Source organism: Capsicum annuum, chromosome 3 (assembly GCF_002878395.1).
Source record: "Capsicum annuum cultivar UCD-10X-F1 chromosome 3, UCD10Xv1.1, whole genome shotgun sequence".
Lineage (NCBI taxonomy): Eukaryota > Viridiplantae > Streptophyta > Magnoliopsida > Solanales > Solanaceae > Capsicum > Capsicum annuum.
In genome coordinates this window covers 199579814-199603173 of record NC_061113.1, presented here as the reverse complement: position 1 = coordinate 199603173, position 23360 = coordinate 199579814, and the positions used below count along the sequence as shown (strand labels likewise).

The 23360-nt window shown below is 34.1% G+C and overlaps 1 pseudogene; it reads left to right on the top strand.

The window, feature by feature from the left end:
* Nucleotides 1-21176, top strand: part of LOC124896785 — an 88408-nt pseudogene extending 67232 nt beyond the window's left edge.
* The last annotated feature ends 2184 nt before the right edge of the window (nucleotides 21177-23360 follow it).

The window sequence follows — 23360 nt, the reverse complement described above, 5'->3', positions numbered from 1 at the left end:
TCTACTCTCGTCTCTCGTCTCCCTCTAACAACTCTTCCCGACCCAGCCCTAACACCCGACCTATACCCTCCACCCACCCCTGCCCTCACCCCAACCCCTTTGGATATAACCCTAATCCACCATTAACCTCTCCAACCACTACTCAAACACCAAAACAAAGCTCCAAGCTGACAACCCAATGGGTAAATGAACCTTACAAAAATAGTAAGAAAAGGCACTCCCAAAGAACACTATTCGACCTAGCAGCTGCACCACCAAATTCACCAATAAGCACAGCAGCTAGTCACTAATGTACTCACAGGAAATAGGAAATAAGAACTAAAAAAATAAGAAACAAGCAACAAGAAATAAACAAGAGACAAATAAGAAACAAACAAGAAGGGAACAAGAAACAAAATATTTCAAAGAAACCAAACTGTAGGAAGTGACTAAAATAAAAAAGTATAGATGTCACCTATATGCCTGGGTGCTGTTAGTTCCGATAATTTTGATGTCAAAATTGGTTGGCAAAAAAGATTTGTCGGAAAAGGGCTATCAGAGTGTCACTAGAGCGTCTGGGTCTTGCCAGAATCTGGTTACCGGCATCTTCGTACCCACTTATTTTGACAGGTGCTACCCTTTTACACATTGCTAGAGTCGAGCTGGTAGAAGCCCTAGTCTCACCGCCGATAAAGTGATGGAGAGAGAAGCGAGAAAGGGAGAGAGAAAGGGGATAGAGAGATCTGGGGAGAGAAAATAAGGGGGAGGAGGTACCCTTACCTGTTGCTGGCATGCCTACGCCGTCGTCGGTGTCGGCCGTTCGGTCGAGAACAATGAGCGTTGGTGGTCAGTGAACGTTAGGGGGCTGATGGTAAGTGAACATTATTTCAGAGTAGGAAGAGCGCTACTAAAAAGGCGACAGAAAACTGAATTATGTGCAACCATATTAGCACCTTAAAATCGATGCTTAGGACCTGTTGGCATAGTCTGTTTTGCCATCTGATTCACAGATTAATAAATGTTGATCAAAATTAACTATAAGGCTTTTCAAGCCACCAAAAATGCTAGATCACATAAATCACGCCAAAGTGCACCGAGAACCATGCTTATAGTCCCCACACCCTAGAAATACCACAAAGTAACCACAGGAAGCGGTAAAATAGTTAAATCACACAGAATTGAATATTCACATAAATCATTAAGAATTAGGTCATTAAATCATCCACCACTAAAAATCTAGTACATCCTCAAAGTAAGACCAAGAGAAATACCTAAATCAGTAAAAAGCTAGGGATAAGAACTACGCTTATCATATTTGACCTCCTAAGTAGCCTCATCTGCTAGCCGATGTCTTCAATAGACCTTAACTATTGGAATATCTCTAAAATGCAACCGTCTAAAATCCTTAGCCAAGATGGAGATTATCTCCTAAACAAAAGGCATCCTCTGTTCTAAGTGAATTGAATCCCAACAGATTATGTGAGACTTATACGGAATATAACACTGCAATAAGGAAACATAAAAGACTGGATGAACGACTGATAAATTTGGGGGCAAAGCAAACTTATAAGCCACATCACTTATAGCCTGAAGAATCTCAAATGGATCGATATACCTAGGGCAAAGCTTTCCCTTTTTTTCCAAACCTCATCACACCCTTCATGGGAGAAACTCAAAGGAATACTCGATTACCAGCACTAAATCTTAAGCCACGAAGTCTACAATCTGCATAGCACTTCTACCTACTTTGAGCTGCTCGAAGCCTATCCTGAATGATCCAAACTTTATCCAATAACCAATGAAGCAAGTTTGTACCCCATGGTGTAATCTCAAAAACCTCAAACCAACCAAGTAAAGAGAGACAATGCCTACCTTATAAAGCCTCAAAAGGAGCTATATCAACAATAGAATGATAGTTATTATTATATGCAAACTCCACCAATGATCGATGCTGCTCCCACTGACCACCAAAGTCCATCACACTATCGTGAAGCATATCCTCCAAAACCTGAATAGTCCACTCTGACTGACCATCAGTCTGGGGGTAAAATAATGTACTATGATCAACTTGTGTACCCAACTCATCTAGAAAAGTCTTCCAAAATTAAGATGTAAACACTAAACCTTGATTTGAGATAATAGACACTGGGACGCCGTGAAAACACACAATCTTACAAATATAGATATGGGCCAACCTCTTAGCACTGAAGGAGACCTGAACTGGAATAAAATAAGACAATTCAATCAATTAATCCATGATAACTCAAACACTATTAGAACCATGAGAAGTACGAGGCAACCCAGTCACAAAGTCCATGGTGATCCATTCCTATTTCCACTCAAGAATGGGTAACCTCTGAAGTAGACCACCAAGCCTCAAATGCTTGGCGTTCACCAGCTTACAACAAATACAACGAGCTACAAAATCTTCTACATACTTCCTTATACCACCCCCACCAGTAATGTTGCCTCAAATCATGATACATCTTAGTCACTTCCATATGGATGGAATACCTAGAAAAATGGGCATTCTTAAAAATCAATCTAATTTAATCACCCACTCTCGGGATATAAAATCAACCTTCAATTCTTAAAATACCACTCGGATCAAGTGAGGCTTTCTTAACCTCACCATTCAATACCTTATATCGAATTATTTTCAACCCAACATCATAAAACTGATAAGATTAAATCTGCTCCATCAAAAAAGACCTAGCCTACACGAATGCTAAAACACACCCAGGTGTCGAAAAATTAAGCCTAACCATCTGGTTAGCTAAAGACTGAACCTCTAAGGCTGAAGGCCTCTCCTGGGTCAAAAGATACACTAAGCTACCCATTTTAGTTGACTTTTAGCTCAAGGCATCCACAACTACATTAGACTTGCTCAAATGATAGAGAATAGTTAAGTCATAATCCTTAAGCAACTCAATCTAACGACATTGTCTCATATTAAGATCTCACTGGGTGAAAATTTACTGAAGGATACGATGATGCAAGAAAATCTCACAATAGACTTCATACAAGTAGTGCCTCTACAACTTCAAAGCAAAGACAATCGGACACAACTCCAAATCATGGGTAGGGTAATTTTTCTCATGAGGCTTTAACTGACGAGAAGCATATGCAATAATGTAGCCTTTCTGCATCAATATCAAACCTAAAACAATACCTAAAGCATCACAAAAGATGATAAATCCCACACCATCCTTGGGAAAATTCAAGATAGGAGCTGAAGTCAACAAGTCCTTGAGCTTTTGAAGCTCATCTCATAAGCATCGAACCATTGAAAAGGAACCTTCTTCTAAGTCAACTTGGTTAATGGAGGTGCAATAAATGAAAAACCCTTAACAAATCATCGGTAGTAACCTGCTATGCCAACAAGATTCTGAATCTTTGTGGGTAAAGTATGTCTAGCCCAATCACAAACCGCTGCAATCTTGGAAGGATCAATCATAATACCATTTTTAGTCACCACATGACCCAAGAACGAGATAGACTCCAGCCAAAACTCACACTTAGAGAACTTAGCATACAACTTTTCATTTGTCACTCTCTGGAGCACAATCTATAAATGCTCCTTATAATCATCCTCACTCTGAGAATAAACCAAGATACCATTTATATATACAATAATAAAAGAGTTGAGATATAGTAAAAATACTCTATTCATAACTCCATAAATGCAGTGGGCATTGGTCAAACGAAAAGACATGACCAAGAACTTATAATGACCGCTAAAAGTCTATCTTTGGAATATCTGAATCTCTGATCCTCAACTGGTGATACCCTAACCTCAAATTAATTTTTGAAAACATTGAAGCACCCTGAAGTTGATCAAATAAATCATTAACACGAGGAAAAGGATACTTATGTTTAACTATCACCTTGTTCAACTACCGTTTATCAATACATATATGCATAAACCTATCTTTTTTCTTCACAAATAAGACTGGCACACCCTAAGGTGATACATTAGGTCGGATAAATCCCTTATTCAACAACTCTTGCAACTGATCCTTCAATTCTTTTAACTCAGTTCACCATCCTATTAGGAGGACAAGAAATGGTCTAGGTGCCCAGCTCAACATCAATGGCAAAGTCAATATCATGATTCAGAGGCATACCAAGCAAGTTCGTAGGGAACACATTCATAAAGTCATGGATAACACAAACATAATCCAAGGAGGGAGGTAAAGAAGCACTAGTATTATGAATATGAGCCAAATAAGATAAATATCCACTCCTAACCTAGTGATGAGCCTGAATATATGATATAACCCTCTCAGGACCTGAATGAAGCGCAGTTCTCTAAGCTATCTTTGGCACACCCGGTGACGCTAAAGTCATTGTCTTATCATAACAATCTAGGATAGCATGGTACAGAGCTAAGAAATCCATACACAAGATGATGTTAAAGTCAACCATACCTAAGACAAATAAGTCTACCCAAGTCTTACGCCTAGCAAAAGTCACAATATAGGATCGGTACACTCAAACCACCTCTAAAGAGTCTCCTACAAGGGTAGTGTAATGCCTTGAAAATGGGTCTTGAGATGTCACACAATTCTTAAGACTACGATTAGCCTTAAGCTAACCCTGTATGCCTTCTACTAAGTCTGAATCTCATAACAAGGGAATATAGATATAAAATCATATTAAATACAAAAATCTATCTAAGATAACCAAGAATTTCTAAATATAACCTTTGAAAAATACTAGACTCAGGAGTCTAATCAATCAATATTGAAAATATGAATCATAATCTAGCAGACTGACAAGCCTCTACTACTAATAACTAGAGAGTCACTGGGACAAACCCCCAGCTAACTTGAGCTGTCTGAATCATCTTTACTAATAAGCTAAAAAACTGAAAGACTAAGTCCTCAAAATATTAGGACTCACCAACTGTCGAGATGTAGATGGAGATGCTCAAAATCACTCATGCTGCTAGAATTGAGCACCTACCTACATTATGATACAATGTAGCACATAGACGTATATGTCGATCATTACTTTAAGAATGTACTGAGTATATGGGGGTGAATGTATAAGTAAAGCAATGTCTCAACATTATCACAATTTGTAAAATAATGTATGCTAAATGTAGTTGAGTCACATAAGCTAAAATATCTTAAAACTGAGTATCATAATCATGAGTAGCAAATCATACTTTATAAATCTAGTGAGTCATAACATTTTGTTCTAAAAGTTGTACTAGTGTTCTGTCTGTAAATCATGTTGACTAAGTGTAGAAAGTACTCACTTTTATATCTGAAATTTGAAAGCTGAAATTTGTCGCTAAAGACTTATATAAAGCAATGTCTGAATAAAATTGTGAGCCTTTACACTTAGTTTCTAAAAGATGTTCTATTATTCTTTACTTTTTTCTGTAAGCTATAGGAAAAATTTACTCAAAATCTATTTATTTACTTTTAGTTTTAGGGAAATACTTTTAAAAACTACTCTAAAAGTCTTTACTGTTAGGCTGTAGGGAATTTTTTTAAAAGATGTTTGTAAGGTTACTTTTTTCTGTAAGGAGGTTCTTCTAACTGACATAAACCATGTGAACTATCATGGAGTCCAATGTCTAGTTCCTTTATGGGAAAACCTCATGTTGGGGACAGGTGTCATACTCTTGCCAAGGAGTATAACCTAATCTAAGTTATCACATCTATATCTATCATCCATATAAAATGAGAATAATCTGATAATGTAAACCTACGTTGGCTCGTAGTTTTGGGGAATGAGAACATACCCAACTAGGTGCTAAATACTACTCCCTTTAATCTGTATGCTTATTTTGTTGGAAATCCACTTTAAAATCTAGTATAATGGTTCATTACGAAAACCAACTGTATATTTGTTAAGTTAAACTGTACTCTGAAACTGAAAAGTGGATTGCATATCTAAGCTTAGATCAAAAGATCAAATCTTTATCAAAAATCTAAAATACTCTAGTCATAGGGTGCTCATAGCATAATCAATCTTGAAATAGCAATAGTCAACTAGGGCTTAATACCCATACATCAAATTCATGTCAAAATATAATAATATTCATGCTTGATAATGAAGGTATTGATAATTCAACTTAAAATCTGGAAATTACTGCAATACGCATGAAAATATAAAAATAGACATACAATTCAACATCTAAATCATTTGAAATCTCATAATCTTGCAAATAACAATAACGGGTATGAACCCTCATTTGAAACTCATGTATATTCATACAAAATCATGTAAATTTGTAATTAAAAACTAGTTTTGGGCACAAGGATGAAAGAATATCCTTGTTCATAAACCTCACGTACCTTAATTGATGTAGTTACTAAGAAAGCTTGAACTTAAATCCCTATTTATGCTCTTGAAGATGAATTTTTGAATCTTTTGAAATGGGAATCCTTAATTTTGAGTTATCTTGTAAAAAAATGGAGGAAATTTGATTTCTTGGAGGTTAAGTTTTGAGGTTCTAGGGTTTTCTTGAGAGAGAATTGATGAAAAGTGAGCATTGAATGCTTAGAATGAGCTTAATATTATTTTTTTACACGGTTTGGGGCTTGGGAAAAGACTAAACTACCCTTTTAAAATTTAACTTAAAAAAATTGGAAGTCAATTTTGCCACCCACTGCGATACGCCACCATCGTGGTGGCTTACTGGAAATTGACAACTGAGAATTGGAAAATCAACACGACGAGGAGCTATTGTGGTAAGCCACTGAAATGTCATTTAGGCCGTCATCGTGATGCGGTACTATCGGATTGGGCTACTGGATTCTTACAATCGAGAAATGGTACTTTAATACGATGTACCATAATCACGGAGGTCCACTGGAAATTAACAATTATCATTTTGGCCTTCACCACGATGCGGTTCTTGTCGAAATGCTAGACTATTTTGCTAAAAGCGTCTTAACTTCACAATCGAATATCGTATTGAGGAAAAATTGGTATCGTTGGGAAGCTAATTCCATTTTCTACACACTTGAGGGTTTAGAATTGGAAAATTCTATATGTATCAAAGGTTATTCATTTTTTAAGCTAACCCTTGACATTCTAGGAGCTAAATTGAGTTAGGAAAAAGTATGAGGTATTACATTATATCCCTCTTGGAAACATTCATCCTCAAATGTGGATGGCTAAACTAAAAATACTGAGGAATCTGAGGCTATGTGCTGACATGCACAACTGAAAAAACTACATGACTGAATATAGAACATACTGAATGACTGAGATAATCTACGAGTGCATGTATTTACATGATGATAACTATATGGCTGAATCTGAGACTGGAAAAGAACTGAATTAAGGAAGACTGTTACCTTCGGCTGAATCTGAGTTCGTGGAGAAAAGGTGACGATAATTGGTATGCATGTCTGCTTTTGCTTCCCAAGTAGCACCCTCAACGGACTGACTTTGCCACAGAACTTTGACCAAGGGAACTTCTTTGTTCCGTAGTCTACGGATCTAGTAATCAAGAATCTCTACTAGAACTTCTTTGTATGAAAGGCTATTCTGAATATCTGTACTTTCTAGAGGGACTATAAGGGCGAAATCGTCCATATGCTTCTTTAATAAGAACACATGGAACGCTGGATGAACTAAAGATAAGTTTGCGGGTAACTCAAGCTTATACACTACCTTCCAACATGATTCAAAATCCTGTGAGGGCCTATATATCGGGGAATAATCTTCCCCTTTTCGCCAAATCTCTTCACCCCCTTCATGAGTGAAACTTTCAAATACACAAGGTCATCAACCTTAAACACAAGATCTCTTCTTCTTATGTCTGCATAAGATTTCTGACGACTCTTAGGTGCTTTCAATCTCTGTTAAATCAACTAAACTTTCTTGATAGATTTAAACACCATATTTGTTCCAATCAAAGCGGCCTCACCCACATCAAACCAACCGACTGGTGATATACATCTCCGCCTATAAAGATCTTCAAACGGGGCCATCTGAAACTAGCATGGTAACTATTATTGTAGACAAACTCAATCAACGACAAGTGGTCATCCCAACTGCCTTTGAAGTCAAGAACACGTGCCCTTAACATATCTTCTAAAGTTTGAATGGTCCTCTCTGCCTGACCATCTGTCTGTGGATGAAAAGCTAAACTAAGATGAACTTAAGTACCAAGACCCTTCTAAAAGGCTTTCTAAAACTGAGAGGTAAACTTAGTACCCCTATCTGAGATGATAGATATAGGAACTTCATGTAGTCTAACTAACTCTCTGATATATAACTTAGCATAATCTTCAGCTGTGTAGGATGTATGAATTGGTAAAAAATGTGCTAACTTAGTCAATCTGTCTATAACAACCCAAACCGAATCATGTTGACGGCGCGAATGGGGTAATCTATTCACAAAGTCCATAATCACCTCTTCCCACTTCAAAATAGGGATACCAAACTCCTGCAATGTATAACCAGGTCTTTGGTGCTTTACCTTAACCTGTTGATAAGTTGCACACTTGGCTACAAATTCTGCTATATCTTTCTTCATACCACTCCACTAATAAACTTCCCGCAAGTCCTGGTGTATCTTGGTGGCTCTTAGATGAATGGAGTAACGCACACCATGCACTTCCACCATAATTCTCTACCTCAAATCATCAATACGTTGCACACACAATCTACTCTGGTACCTCAACGCACCATCTTCCCCTTGGGAGAAAACCTCTATCTTTTAGTCTTTAACTGACCCTTTCAATTTGACCAAACTAGGATCCTTATCCTACTTCTCTTTTACTTTAGAAACTAGAGAGGATTTGAATCTACTCTAAACCCAAACATTCCCTTTAGCTGAGTCAACCAACCTCACACCTAATCTAGCTAACCGATGAACTTCCCAAACTAGTTTTTTCTTATCATTCTCCATATTTGCAACACTACCTATAGACAATATACTAAGGTTGTTTGCCACTACATTGGCCTTGCCCGGATGATAAAACAGACTCATAGCATAATCCTTCAATAATTCTAATCACCTTCTCTAATAAAAATTTAATTTTCTCTAAGTAAATACATACTGCAAACTTTTATGGTCTGTAAACATATCAACATGCACCTCATAAGTATAGTGCCTCCAGATTTTCAATGCAAACACAACATTAGCTAACTCAAGATCATAGGTAGGGTAGTTCTTTTTGTGAGGTTTAAGATGTCTAGAGGCATAGGCAATAACCTTACCTCTCTACATCAAAACACAACCCATACTAATTCTAGAATCATCACATTAGACAACGAACCCATCTGTACCATCGGTAATGCTAAAATTGGGGCTGAAGTGAGTCGAGTCTTCAACTCCTGAAAATTTTCTCACAGGAATTTGACCACTGAAACTTAACTTTCTTCTGAGTCAATCTAGACATAGAAGATGCAATAGATGAGAAAATATTAACAAAATGTCTATAATAGCCAGCTAAACCCAAGAAACATATAATATTTGAAGGAGAAATAGGTCTAGGCTAATTCCTTACTGCTTCTGTATTTTGGGAATCAACCCTAATATTGTCACTAGAAATAATATGACTGAGGAAATCTACTGATCTGAGACAAAATTCATATTTTCTGAACTTGGCAAACAACTGGTGATCTCTTAGAGTTTGTAACACAATTCTAAGGTGGACTGCATAATCATCCTCACTACGTGAATAGACAAAAGTATCATCTATAAATACTATGACAAACATGTCCAAATACTATTTAAACACTCTATTTATCAAGTCTATGAAGGCTATGGGGGAATTGGTAAGACCAAATGACATGACTAGAAACTCATAATAACTATAACAGGTTCTAAAAGTTGTCTTTAGAATGTCACATTCCCTTACTCTAAGCTGATGATAGCCGGATCTAAGGTATATCTTGGAGAAATAACTTAGACCTTGGAGATGATCGAATAAATAATCAATCCTAGGAAAAGGATATTTATTTTTGATTATGACTTTATTCAACTGACGATAGTCAATGCACATCTGCAAAGAACCATCCTTCTTTCGCATGAACAGGACGGGGGAGCCCCATGGAGAAAAACTGGGCCTTATGAAACCTTTATCTAAAAGTTCCTTAAGTTGCTCTTTTAACTCTTTAAGCTCAGCAGGAGCCACACTGTAATACCCCATATTTTTAGGCTAGTCTTTAAATCATTGTTCCTACGTGTATAAGCCATAATCCAAGTTATTCTCATGTAAATATAAGTTTCGTGATCTTTATACTAGTGTGTGAAATTTTCATGAGGTTAAAAATGTTCATAGGAACCATTTAGAGCTAAGTTAAGCTAATATCATTTGATTCATCAAAAAATTGATATTTGATTCTACAAGAATATAATTTAAATATGTATAACTTTTTATACATGTTCAATTTTTTAGATCAATACCCACCAAATTGTATATGATTTAATCAACTTTACAACGATACTAATTTCGCCTAAATCTGATACCCGAGTGAAAAGTTATGCCATTTTTTATGTGAGGTAGTAAGGGGTCATGATAGCCCCTTGACGTGAAGGCTGCTTGACCCTAGTAGGGGTTGGTTCATAAGGGCTACTTGACCCAAGTAGGGGTCGCAAAGTAGGGGCTATTCCCCCATAGTTTTAGATTCTCAAGGGTCAAGGGGCACTTTGGTCCTTTCCCTTTAACCCCAAATGTCCAAAGGACGATTTATAGCATCCAAAAGGGCATTGCTTGCCCATATTCCTCAATATTTCTAATGTAAAAACCCTCTTTTTCCCCAAGATCAATAATTAATGATTTTTCTCTCAAGAACACAAGGATTCAAGCTTCAAATTCATGATTTCTTTAAGAATCCATAGAATTAAGGTATGTGGGAATTCATCCATGGGTCCCCTTTCACCCATGGAGCCCAAGAACCCTTTTTAAATTTAAAGTTATGAGTTTTACAAGTTTCAAATTCAAAGTTATGATCTTTACATGTTAATATGTATTATATCCATGAAACCTCCACGAATTTAGATTATGTATCATATTTACGAATGGTTTCATTGAAATTGCCTTGAGATGTTTGAATGGTCATTTTCACATGTTAAATCCTTAACCCATATTTTTAATATTTATATTATTGTGATTTTCATGATTTAACTACTCCCATGTTTTAGCTCATGATCCCCATAACTTTAATTTCAAATTAAGAGTCCATATGTTTTCAAGTGGAATGAACCAATACGTATTTTGAATGTTATGATCTTGATATCAAATCCCCAAATTGTGAAATTAGCCATGTAACTCTATTGTTACCTCATGTTTAAGACATCCTTATGTTCAAGCTATGATATTTACATGTTTGGAAGAAAGGCCCAAGTCCTATTTCACGTAAATTTTACATAAATCCTCAAATCATGATTTTAGTTATGTAATCATGCTATGCTCCTATGTTTAAGATATTCCTATGTTCAAGTTCATGATCATGACATGTTATCATGTGGTCCCATTCATGTACAAGTTCATGCCTATCAATTGTTTGACAAAATGTCTAAATGAAAGCATTATTACCAAGCTACTATTGTTACTTTATTATGACTATGCCTTGTTTTACTTTCAATGCTATCGAGTCCTGGGGGTATTCAATACCCAAAATCTAGCTGTTTTCCTAGAATTACATAGCTTCAGAATAGTCTCAGTGATATCACATACAGTAGCACTTAGTCAGTTACAGAACTTAGTGTATATTTAGACAGTTAACAAAACTAGTGAACTAAGTGCAGTTCAGTCAGTCAATAGAATTAGTATGGGTTCAGTCAAGCCTAGTACAATCTAGTTTTAGTCCTAATATCAGTTTAATTGTTAATAATTACCTCAAAATCTGTATGCACTATTATTTTCAGAATACCATGACTTGAGCTTATCAGTTATCATTGTATACACCAGTTAGTATTCCAGGGTCATTCAGTTGGGAGTGGGATTCAGCACCGAGCGAACCTAGGGATGGGGACATTCCTGCCAGCAGAGGGTTTGAACCTTAGTAGGAATCCCTGAGTTATAAAACTACGTAGACAACACAGGTTTGAGGTGTCTTCATGCCAGTATAGGGTTGACATATATCTCATGAGTTTCCTACTAATATAAGGTTACTTCTTAGTCCTTCGGAACACCACTTTAGTGGATCCACACAACCAGTGTTAGTATCCATGGCACGGTACTGATACCCTTCTAACTAGGGCTACAGGTTGGACCCTGATTAGCTCAGATTGGGGCATGTCAATTAGATGATACCTCCTACAGTTATAGTTTCAGCTTTAGACTCATTATGGAACTCAATTTAGTTTTATAGAATCAGGACTCTTAGAAATAGTCACCCAGTTATCAGTAACTCAGTTATCAATAATCATAACTATTAGTTACTCTATTATCAAAAATTAGTATTCAGTTCCAGTACAGTCTTAGTTACAGTCTTAGTAACAGTCTTAGTTACAGTCTCAGTTATAGTCTTAGTTACAGTCTTAGTTACAGTCTCAGTTATATTCTCAATTACCGTCTTAGTTACAATCTCAATCATAGTCTCAGTCCAGTAATTACATCAGTAACACTGTTTAGTTTTAAGTTTTCTTGACCATAGCATATAGTTATCAGTGATCAGTATTTCAGTACCTCAGTTTACAGACTATTTCAGAATAATGTTATATGTTTGGTCTTGCATTCTCAAATAATATAGTTTTTCATGAATTCATGCTCAGTTACCTCATGTTAGTCAGTCCTTACCTCATATGTATAATACTCTACAGTTTTAGTCCAGTTATTCAGACTAAGTACAGTTCAGTCTTATATGCCTAATATTCAGCTATTAGTCATTCAGTTAATTAAATAAGTTAGTATGTTTATCCATTCATGCTCAGTGTAATTATATATGCAGATCCTCAATTTATGTTAGTCTCCGTCACATAGTTTCAGACCCAGTAATCATACAGTATCCATATTTTATCATATCCCAGCTTCAGTTATACTTATATCATTAAAGTAAAGTTTATACAAACTAAGTGTAGATATTCACCATCTTATCAAAAAATGTTTATCACTCTTGCTTTAAGATATTTCAATTTTCAATTTATTCTAGCCTATTGGTGAGTCTACTTACAGTTAGCATGCATGTTTTACGATTACGTATGAAATCAGTTTTACTTATTGCATTCACCCCTATAATCTAGGAGTACTGGTCCACATATATGTCTTTGTGGCTACATTATTTCATAATATAGGTATCAGTTGTAGCCCGCACATCACAATCAGACAGTTGCAGATTCCAGCCAATAGGTGATGAGTCTCCTACTTTGGGAACTCCAGACAGTTTTAGTTCATGTATAGTTCATTTAGTTTCATGTGTATTGACTAATAGTAGTTGGAGGCATGTCCCAGCTATCTATAGTTAGTATAGTAGTGGCTTCATAGATGTCAGTCAGAGTCAGTCATGTAATTTTAATTTCATCCTTCAGATTTATCAGACTGTAAAGCTTTATTAGTATTCTATCTATTTTAGATTTTTAGTATGATTATGTTTCCACTTAGCATAACAACTATTTATTATGTTATAATTTAGTTGCTTAACAGCATGTCAGTTCATGGGTTAGCTTGGGATCACTTGTAGTTCCAAGCACCGTGTGATGACTAGGAGGTAGTCTCAGGTCATTACAAACTAAGTATCAAAGAACAGAGTTCAAGTGTACTAGGGTGTCTATAAAGTCGTGTCTAGTAGAGTCTTACGGAATCGTATGGAGACATCTGTACTTTTCTTTGAGATGCTACAGGGCATTTAGGAAATGTTTCCCTTTTTTTATTTCTCAGATCGTGCTACAGAAAGGTTCTTTAAGGAACTTATATAGATTCTCATCATGCTTCATTTTTATTTATGCCAACTCTGCCTTGGTTTTGAGGTAATAGATTAGCCAAGCTCAAATTTCTACAGGTAGAGCTTTCTCAGACAGTCCCTACAAATAATTATGGGATTTCACACAGGCTAGAAAGTATCCCAACAGAGCTTTTAAGTCCTAAATTTTGAAAGATTTTATTCATAGTCATGAAAATTATGCGTTAAGCTAAAGACAGATATGCTTTTAGATCCCTTCTTAGAATCCCTTTTTTTCAGTATATGATCTAGAGTTAGAAGCATAAACCCAGAAGTTTAGCAGTAGTAGAGTTAGGATAGCATTATCCAAATTGAGCAGATTATATATTCATGGGGCTAGTTGTACGAAAGGTGAATCAGTAGGCTTGAACAGTGTATGTAAGAATTTAAGTTTGTTGATTCGAGATTAAGTATGATGGTGTGGATGATTTTATCATTCATGTGTATTATTATACCCCAGACTCTAGAGTAAAGTGATTGTAGTTCAGTTTAGAATTTAGTAAAGTGGTCACAAACTTAGGATGGTGGCTTAAATCTAAGGGGGAGATGATAGAACAAGTAACCAAGTTAGTCTTTCAGACTCTAGTAGTAGTGCCAGTATGTGTAGAGAAGCAGTAAGGAAGGACAATTCCTAAACTATTCTTATCTCAGTGCAAGGTTTTCAGCCATCATGATATCTACTCATGCCTAACATGTCAGCTCCATCATCAAAGCTCATATTTATGCACTTTATAGAAAAACCATGTACGCTTTCAGTTTCTAATATAAGGAGTTCCAGTTCACTCAGCAGTACGAATCATGTTCCATGAAATCATGAACTCCAAACTTAGGTCATGCTGCTCATGCCTCATGTACCCATACCTTACAGTATGTTCAATTTCAGGTGATCATGCTACACCTCTAATGATCAAAAAATTTAGTTTATGTTTGTATGTCCTCAGTTCAGACCTCTCTAACAAGTTCATGTCATTGATACTTTATTCTTCAGGCCTCAGTTGAGTGTCAAAGTTATTCTTTTATGTTTCAGGTCCTCATGTTCTAACCTTTCAGTGACCTCTCCTTATGTCATGATTAGTTAAAATTCTAGGTGTGTTTTTTTGGGCTAGTGCCTGAAAGTTGTTATTGATAGAGGTTTAGAGAAAACGAGAAAGATGCTTTTATGGTGGTTTGCCTACAAGTTCATGTGTGGTTTAGAGATATTCATATTGCTTCTGAAATAAACTTTGATCCAAATAATATTTAATAATTCCACACCAAATTAATTTTAGTCCTGGATCCCAAGCAAGAAATTATATTAAAAAAGAATGTTTTAATAAAAAATGAAACCAGTTTAGAACTTGGTTTTTTTAGACTTATAGTCCTGAAGAGATGAATAATATTTCTCAAGAATTGCATGAAACTTGTGCATTGCATAATCAAATTATGTGCTTTGTACCTTGGTTTATAACCACCTATTTGTCATTATATGTTAAGGTGCTTGAAATATCATATCAAGATAATAGTGGTAACATTGTTAAAGCTTTTACCCTCCCCAACCTCATTTTATATTACCGAATAATACGCGTATTATATTTTTTGCATTTCAAAAATTCATTGATAATGAAGTTGCTAAGGTAACTGTTGCAGAAATTAATAATTTCATTTCTCAAAATAATTATTTGAGCTTATATGTGAAAGTTTTAGGAGAACATATTTCCTCTCTTGATAAGAAACTCGATCAGTTAATTGATTTAATAAAGAAACTGAGTATTAGCCTAAATTCTACTGATATTGTTTCCTTCTTCTGAAAGCAAGATAGAAGATTTGACGACTAAAACCGGTATTCAACGACCCCCAATATTGAGGTATTTAAATTTAAATCACCTTTACATGATTTAGAATAGCTTCTTGATAAAAAGTTTTCTGGTTTAAATATTAGACCCATTGTTTGTCTAATGCCTTTGCTGATAATCTAGAAACCACTCCTGATTTGAAAAATCAGACTAAATCAGAGCTTAATAAGCTCAAAGGAATGATTAGAAAATAGCCGAGTAAGAATCACAGATATGCCAATTCACCTCGCATGCAAACTTATTACTATCTGCAGCCCACTCCTCAAGATGTTCTTATAGAGGAAAGAGATTGGAATCAGACTAATACGTCTTATAGTAGAGATAATATTTATGAATGAAATCTTGATGTCTTAACTGAGAGGTAATTAATGATCCTCGTACTCCGCATGATGATGTATTCAAAGGTGTGTAAAGCCACTGGTAATGTAAATAATAGAACAGATAAAGTTATCTATAAAATGACAGTTGCTGGTTTTATTGGCCAACTTCATGGCTGGTGGGACAATTATTTGACTCAAGAGAAAAGAGAGTCAATCTTTAATGCTATATCTACTACTCAAGGGACTGATAATCTAGGAATAACCCTCCTTACAAATAGGGAAGATGTTTTTTATACGCTCGTTCTTATAATTTTAGAACCCTTTAATGGTAGATTTACCAACGAGTATGAAAATATTCATACTCTCTTAAATGGGCTTAGATGTAAGACCCTATGAGAATTTAGGTAGTATAAAGAAACCTTTCTAAGTAGGGTTATGAAATTAGGGTTATGGAATTACCCAAAAATAGTTATGAACATTGAAAGGCCAAGTTTATAGACGGACTTCCTACTTTATTTGTCGAAAGGGTTAGAAAAGCTCTTAGAGGCTCCTATGGTGAAATTCCTTGGGGAAACCATACCTATGGTCATTTGATAGCAGTTTGTACACAAGAAGGGTTAAACCTGTGTAATGAGTTAAAATTGACTAGACAAATTAAGCTTGATAAGCTTAGAGAAAAATCTCATATAGGAGATTTTTGTACCTAGTTTGGTATATCTGAACCAGCTTCCACTTCTAGGAAGAAAGGAAATACATATTCCAAAAATGATCAGCCTTATAGAAAAAGGAGATCTAGATACAGGTCTAAAGAAGAATGTGAAACTATAAAACCTATAGGAAATCTACTAGATTTGCCAAAATAGATCTAAGCGAGATCTTGCTAAGATTAAATGTTATAGATGTGGTAAGTTTGGGCATATTGCTCCAAATTGTAACCTCCAAAAGCTTAAATCTTTAGGTCTTGCTGATGATGTGTATGATCAAGTTTATGATTTATTATACACAGGTTCGGAATCTGATTATAATACTGAATCTGAATAAAAAAATGATATTGAATTTCCTGATCCATTGGATAATGATAATGTTAGTAATTGTTCTGATTGTCAAGGTGATACCTGTACTTGTGATGACGCATTTTATAATTTGCAATCCCAGTTTGAAGATTTAAATGTTCAAACCATTACTTCTGAAAATGTGTTAGCACTTTTTAAAGAAGTTTCGGATGAAAAACTACGTGAAAAGATTATTAATTTATCTACTAGTTCAAAACCTAGTACTTCTAAACATGCTGATAGCAATACCTTTACTCCTAAAATTGCTGATAGCAATAATTTTATGTCTTATTCTTTAGCAGAAGTTAATAGACGACTTGCTATGAGTTATACTCCTGGCAAAGATACTTCTTTTGATGATTTAAAAATTCAAGTTGAAAACTTAAAAAGGGAGATTAAATCTGTTAAACAAAATCAAATGATTTGTGATCACAGAATTTCGCAAATCGAAAAAAATATTTCTCACACTGAAAATTCTAAAGGGAAAGAAAAGATTTTTGAAGAAAATGATAATATTGATGATATTCAAAATTCCCTTGACTTGAAAATGATTATTTTTTAGGTATGATGTAAATTGTTACTGCCCATAAATGATATATTAAATGTACTATTTTGATTAATAATTATTTCTCTATAACTAATATTGCTATGATCGATAGTGGCGTAGATGTTAGTTGCATACAAGAAGGATTAATTCCCACAAGATATTTTCAAAAAAACTACTCATATAGTTAAATCGGCATCTGGACATGCTCTTGATATAGAGTATAAATTGCCTAATACTCATATTTGCCAAAATAAAGTGTGCATTTCACATTTTTTCTTTTTGGTAAAAAATTAGTGAGACCCTCCAATTATACTTGGAACTCCTTTTATAAATGTTGTTTATCCTTATACTCATATTTATGCAAAAAAATTTACTGCTACTTACAAAAATTAAGAGATATCTTATTTTTTTGTTACAGATCTGGTAACTAGGGATATAAATGCTTTAATTGATATGAAGCAAAGACATATTAATTTTTTACAACTTGAATTACTTAGCATGATTATTTTTTTATACAATGAAATCTACTAAGGTACAGGAAAAAATTAAATTAATTTTCGAACAAATGACTGTTGATATTTATGCTGATCACCCAGTGCTTTTTAGAATTGCAAAAGGTATATCGTTATTCTTCCTTATGATGATAATTTCTATGACGATAATATCCCAATAAAATCGCAACCTTTTCAAATAAATGTTGAATTAGTTGAATTCTGCAAAAAGAGATTGATAATCTGTTACAAAAGCGTTTGATAAAACCTTCAAAATCTCCTTGGTCATGTACTGCTTTTTATGTTAATAATGCAGCAGAAAAGGAATGTGGTGTTCCCAGGTTGGTAATAAATTACAAACCTCTAAATAAATATTCAAAATGGATTTGGTATCCTATTCCAAATAAAAAAGATTTATTATCCCGGTTATACGATGCCAATATATTTTCTAAATTTAATTTAAAATCTGAATATTGACAAATTCAAATTTTCAAGTAGCATACTTATAAAACTACTTTTAATGTTCCTTTTGGGAAATATGAATGGAACGTCATGCCTTTTGGTTTAAAAAATGCTCCATCAGAATTTCAGAAAATAATAAATGATGTATTTAATCCTAATATAGATTTCATCATCGTTTATATTGATAACATTCTTGTGTTTTCTAAAACATTTGAATTACATATCAAGCATCTTGATATTTTTAATAAAATTGTGATACAGAATGATTTGGTGATATCGAAACCAAAAATGAGTTTATTTCAACTAAATGTTAGGTTCTTAGACATAATATTTGTCAAGGGAAGATTACTTCCATCCAAATATCCATTGATTTTGCTTCTAAATTTCTTGATGTTATAACTGACTGTACTCAAATGCAGAGATTTTTAGGAAGCCTGAATTATATTTTCCATTTTTACGAGAATTTATCTCGCGATTTAGACACTTTATACAATAAACTAAAAAAAGATTATAAAGGCTCTTGGACCGACAATCTCATCAATATTATTAAACGTATTAAATAGCATGTTGAATCTTTATCCTGTTTAACTTTAGCCAATCTTGCTTGGCAAAAAATTATTGAGACTGATGTATTGAATATTGGTTATGGAGGAATATTGAAACAAGTTAATCCCCATGATAAAACTGAATGCTTAATAAGATTTCATTCAGGTAAGTGGACTGATAGTCAGAAAAAATATGCTACGGTAGCTCATGAAATGCTAACCATTGTTAAATGTGTTCTAAAATTTCAGGATGATCTTTATAATCAAAAGTTTTTGATAAAAACTGATGCTCAATCTGTAAAATATATGTTTGATAAAGATTTTAAACTTGATGCTTCAAAATTAATATTTGCAAGGTAGCAAGCTCATTTAGCCTCCTTTGATTTGAAATTCAATATAAAAAAGGAATTGATAATTCCCTCCCTGATTTCTTAACTAGGAAGTATCTTATTTTAAAATAAATTTTTATACATCTTTTCTTCCTGAAAATATTTTGATCATCATTTTAAAGGTAATTTCATTATACAGAGACATTCAAAATCTCATAATTGATAAAATCATCAATGATATGATTGAAGAAGAATTTAATGTCTTCAATTATGAAGAAATTAGAGATATTGATTGGTATGGTTTGGAAATATCTGATTAATTGTCCTATTTGAAGTATGGCTACTGATCCACCATGGCAAATAGCTAGAGAAAAAAGTCAAGGAAGATCAGGAGGAAGATGAGACTCCGGAGGAAGGGGAAGATCATCCCCAACAATCAGATCATATTGAGGATCGTCATAAAGATCCTCGTCCAATTCCCCAGTTATACAAATGGGAAATAGGAGTTTGATAAACTCCAACGTATCCCAAACAGACGAATCTTCATCATCACAGTCGATCCATCTGGATGATATTCTAGAACACAACCCGTTAAACGAGCAATTGCAAGCCTATCTGACAGTACAAAAAAATGATATGTTTGTTTCGATTACGAAGAAAAAGGAAAATGATGATATCAAGTCCTATAAACAAATTAAAAATAAAGAAATGATATTTTTTGTCGAAAACTCTGAGATTCAGAGGAAAATAGATCATGGGAGATACTCCACAAATATTTGATAAATAATTTATACTTTTCGGGTAAGTCATACAAAATCCGCACTTATTATGAAATGATTCTCATTACCACATGGAGTGCAGAATTTGAACATTCTCTGGGTATAATAGTGAAGAGAACACTTATAACTTCTCTAAAATTGTTATTAAACGGATCATATCCATAGAAGATTGGAGAGTGACCTCAATGACTGAGAAGCAGATATTGCTTAAAGGTTCCAAGATCAATTTCACTTATTGGGACTACATTAAAGCTTTCTCTAAAGCTCTTTATTATAATAATGATAGACATAAGCATACTTAGTTTATAAAGATATGCACAAAGACATTTGCAGAACCTATCCCTAACTGGTTTATAGATTTGTGGTCTTATCATGGTCCAACCATTCAGATATTGCCTGATCCATTCCTCAAGTTATACAAAGAATGAAACAAAGTATCCCCGCATCTGAATGGATTATATCATGTAGACCATATCTGTAATTTAGATAAAATTGATCAAATGTACTTTTTTATTGAATTTTCTATTCCCTGGATTTATAAATGGACTCCAGAACTAGAATTCATTAAAGAACAAATCCCTTGTTTATATAGGGTATTTTATAATAATTTTTGGGACAAATTGATGTGCAAGGATCCCAAAATAAAAATATTATATGGACAAGAACTCATGTATACTATTAGAAAGACGATTCAAGAATATTCTATAGCCCCTAGAAAAGATATTGTCGAGGATAAATCACTAAAGCATATTGCTAGAAGAATCTCTATCCATGATGGAGATAGGATCGAGATGATTGAAAAATATTTGGAAGAAGTTCGAAGAAATCTGATGAAATTAGTTGATAATCATGATAAATCAGATACTTCCATGAAGAGTATAACCAGCGATGATATTGCCGACGAAGAAGTTCATGATTCTCAGCCTGTTTCTTTGGATAAATCGCTATCTGATGAAGCCATTGCAAGAACTGAATAATTTCTTAAAAAATTAAAAAGAAAAAAAATTGTAATACACACAGAATATTTACTGTGCACGGGACCCGAATGTGAAACCCTTAGTACTATTCCTACACAGTAGATCCACTGTACATAGGACCCGGATGTGGGATCAATAATACTATTTGTAGATACCATTTTCTTCCTATAAATAGATGCCTTCATTTGTTAGGGAAGGCAGAAATTTTAATCTTTTTATCTTCTCTTTTTCATTTTCTCTCTCTAGCTTAGAGTGCTCTCTCTTCTCTCTTATAAAATAATCTCAACTGTGGAATAAAAGCTTGTCGTTATTACTATTCCAGCCTTGCATCCGGCCATTAAAGATATTTTATTTTATGTATAATTATTTACTCTCTCTCCGGTCGTGACTATGTCCGGCTAGATAATTTTCATATCTATGCTGGAGATCTAATTTCTTTTGCATAACAACAATAAAAGATCAAGACTCTATTGTCACACCCCTTTTTCGCTCGAGGGTTCGAAGGTCGAAGGATTTTTCCAATTGAAGTGATAATATTGAATAGAGAATAGTTTATTTACAGAGCCGCCACTTGAAATTGAGTTGTGGTGTTTCAAGTCACCTTATTGAATCCATAACTAAAAGGAAATGACTCTTGTTTGTCTGCGAAAATAAAAGATCGGGGAAAAAATTTTGTTGACCGAGGAAAAGGTGTGAGTCACCCCTCGAGTCCCATGGTTCTAGCACGATCGCTTTTATTGACTTATCTTGACTTAAATTATTTGGATAAATTATGTTAAGGCTTAAATTCGCTCATTTTTAAAATACCAAAAATATTTATCTACACCTTTGATATTAAATAAATCGAAAAAATTAAGATTTAATTATTTGTCAAGGTGCATTATTGCATCCTTGAATTTTAAAATGTCTCAAAAAAGATGCGTAAAACACATTCTTAATTGAGACAAATATTTAAAACGTACCTAATATTTATCTAACATTAAAGGCATTGATTTGTCTCTTATAAACTCATGATGATTTTATCTTATCTACTTTATTCTCATTTTTACTCTTTTCTTACAACGTGTTTGGGATAAATCCGTAACCCTTCTCACTCAAATTCACCTTTACAATTAATTATTAATTAAATAGGCGTTACTTAGTCTAAGCAGAATTCATTGTGAAAATTGAGTATGCGTGCATGATATCTTTTCTTAATAATAATAATAATAATAATAATAATAATAAAATAAAAAAAACATCTGAGTGTATTTAGTTAAATATGAAAGAAAAGATGATTATTAAACATATTCATTATCGTAACTTAATAATCAAAGAACTCTTTTATTTTATTTTTATAAAAGAAGAATAATAAGCTAATAATTTAATACAAGACTTCAGTTTTCTGTTTATTAATGTAATCCCACAAACCTAAAACATTCAAATATTAATGCAACATATAAGATAATTATACACATGGACATTCAACACTTGAGCAAAATTTACGTGAACCTTATGTGAATCAAAAATTAACGGAAGCAAACCTCCACTTCCTTTTAACTTGCAATAAACGTGTAATATATAAATTTTAAAATAATAATAATAATAATAATAATAGTAACAACAACAACAACAACAACAACAATAATAATAATAATAATAATAATAATAATAAATTAGGTTGGGGTATGCCACTCAGCCTACCAGACCATATAATAATATCGGATTAAGCCTAAGTCGGAAGACCGAACCAAAGCACCAACCGAAATAGAAAAGAATCTTAAGTAGTTTTATGACTGTATGGACGACTTCTTTTACCCAAACATGGGGCCTGTAGAGATTTAATAACCTTATGTTGAACCTGCGTGTCTAGAAGTTCTAATTGTGCGGAAATTCGCCCTTTTTCTCAACAATATGGGCTAGAGAGGCACAACTTACTAGACGGCGTCACAGAGACAAGGTTAACATAAGTATATTGAACTCGACTGTACCTCCATTTTTGAACCAAGTCAAGAAATTAAAAAGATTCTTTTATATTTTGATAGAGTCTGGAGCTTTCATAGTTAACATGTCAGCGAAGTTAGATCTTCAACATAGATATAAGATATTGTTCAGCCGGACATAGTCACGGCCAGATTAAAATCCTACCCCATCTGACATGGATTTTGACATCAATTCTGTTTAACCATGATGACACAACTTATT